The sequence below is a fragment of the Centruroides sculpturatus genome, unplaced genomic scaffold (genome assembly GCF_000671375.1).
Source record: "Centruroides sculpturatus isolate CEXI.00-Female unplaced genomic scaffold, Cexi_2.0 scaffold2100, whole genome shotgun sequence".
In the NCBI taxonomy this organism is placed as follows: Eukaryota; Metazoa; Arthropoda; class Arachnida; order Scorpiones; family Buthidae; genus Centruroides; species Centruroides sculpturatus.
In genome coordinates this window covers 61158-63944 of record NW_019386507.1, presented here as the reverse complement: position 1 = coordinate 63944, position 2787 = coordinate 61158, and positions in this window count along the sequence as shown.

Genomic DNA, 2787 nt, shown 5'->3' with positions numbered 1-2787 from the left:
CAGTTTTGTTCCTTGTCATTTATTTAACAAAATATCAAATTCAGCGTTTTTAAAACACTTAATAAAACATTAAACACCTTCCATCGCTGAGAAATGTTTATTTAATAAAACACTAACATTTTCAGCCTCATGGAATAAACCATCCTCAGGTGTAAATGAGTTCGAACGTATTTTATTAAATAAACATTTCTCGGCGATGGAAGGCGTTTAATGTTTTAAGTGTTTTAAAAACGCTGAGTTTGATATTTAGTTAAACAAATGACAAGGAACAAAACTGGCACAATAATACTATTATTAAATTGTGCTATTATGTGAATTTATTATACGTTAAAAATTTATTATACATACAAACAAATTATATTATATATATTAATAATAATTATTATTATTATTTGCATTATTAAAATTTACTTTAAGTGAGAAATTTTTCTGTGTGTTTTACTTTCATCTGATGAAATAAATGATTGATTAATTGTTCGTGTGAAAAAATGCAATCAACAGGTAACAAAAAAGTGCAAAAATCTGGAGGTCAAGTAGGACTTGTGACCAGCATTGTCACATCCTATCACCAATGTAACAGAACACTGATTTAATACAATATCCATTATTGAAAAATAAACATCCATGTTTGGGTTTGTTAATTTTTCACGTACTTTGCTTTTTGCCCAGTACATCAATTGGCAAAGCTTATAGCTTGGATATAACAAACCTCCTCGAGATTTGATGAATGTAAATGCCTTCTCTGGTGCAGCATCCTCAGGTTTTGCTGTTAATATATTTTTGCATTCATCGCAACCAAGTAATGGCAGTAGATGATAAACAATGTAACCTCCTAAATAATGTAGGATAAACTTAAATGTTTCTGATGTACAATAATCATGATCTAATAATTCACTATCACTAGGATCTCCGTAGTATAGGCTTGGATTACAAAGCAAATTTTCTAAATGTTCTTTCAATTGTTCTTGAACTTCTTTAAATGGTTTTTTATGACTATGAAGAAGATTTTTTAAAGTAATAAGGATAGATCCAGGATCACTTTGAACTGATGCTCGTTTGGGAGGACGAACCAAACTGTACAGTCATCAGTCTGTACAGGTATAAGAACTGTACTGTTGTGGGATGAGAATTGCTTCCACTTCCTTGTCTTATCATTCCAAAGAAATGCTAATTGAAAAGAAAACATAAGTTGAGAGTTTAATACAAGATCATATAATCATTACACTAAGGCAGTTTTACCTCTAATTGGTCCTGATTAAAGTGAGCTATCAGGATATAATATGAGTTCGGAAGCAATTGTTTGATGAGTGCTAAGATACTAGTCAGTGTCAAGTGTAGATTTTCTGCTGTCTGGTGGCTCAAAAATCTCTTTTGATCAGTGCTTCTAATCTGTAATCTGAATGCTTCCCATCTATTTAACCATTCTAGAGATTAAAAAGTTGTTAATTAAAACAATTAAAATTTGGCATTAATGCCTCTGATATATTGATGCAGTGTAGACTGACAGGGTAAAGGCAAGTAATCATTATTTCTCAAAAATTCATAGACAGATGGTGACCTAATTTTTAAAAGCAAACAGTCAAGTAACCAATTAATGTCATATCTCTTACCCTTTTTGCTTTTTATATGGCATGCTTTCAGCATGTTTCTGTCTTGGTGGTAAGGAATAAAGTTTATCAGCCGACAACTGTTTTATTTTAAGTTCAGTATTTTCTTGATGAAGCTTGAGATTTTCTGTTTGAAGAGTTTTCAGTTTTTTCTTATAGATCATCTTTTGCTTTCTGCACCGATATAAATCCTCTTTGACTTTTAACAATTCAGACTGCAAAGCAGAGATTTTATTGACATATAACAGCTCAGGATGCTGTGTAGTTGCTGCTTCAGATGTGGAGGGTTCTTCTACTTCCTTTTCTACAGTTGTTACTTGGGAGTGTGTATCATGCAAATCTAATGATTGATAAAAAAAAATATCAGACAATTAATCTTAAAGTATTTATAAGGAAAGATGGGCCACAGAGAGATAACCCTCAGTGAATCACAGTGGATCTCACAAACCCAGCTCAATCTTTACTTAATTTTTAAATATAAAATGTTCCTTAAATATAGATAAAATAGATAGATAGATAAAATTTAATTTTATATTAAAACACAGGGTCCGAGAGACGCACTGCAACTCAGGCAAGGGCAAAAAATTACATGACTCACTGAGGATTAAGATTACATAAAAACCATAAATAGTTACCTTTGGTATTGTCTTTTTGTGATCCCTTCCTAGATGGTTCTTCATTTCTTGTGAGACATCGCGTTGATCGTTTTTGAGGTACAGACCTACTAATGTACTTAGGACAATTAGGGAAGTTTGATGGATATGCATCCGACGTTAATGCCCAGCGATCTCGTGGAATTTCTACTTTCTCTCCATTTATAACATGGGAGAAGGTTTTTAAAATAAATCTACTCGCAAAATGTACGTCACAAACATAACATTTATTTGTTAGCATCTTGTCATCTCGTGGAATGCATCGCATCCACTCCTCAATCTTATCGCTAGGAACATGGAATAAGTGTCTCTTCTCGTTCGATGACTTATATCCTGCCTTGCATCCTGGCACAAAGCACATTGGCATTTTTATGTAGCTAAAAAAACAATTATTATAGGTCAAAATCACTGACTTCATATATACCTAGCAAGAACAACGCTCTCCTGCTAACAGTGGCGCCAAGTAGCGGCAAATATTGTCTCTAGCTAAGTTTGAACTATTAGTCAAAAGACCAGTTGATCTACCG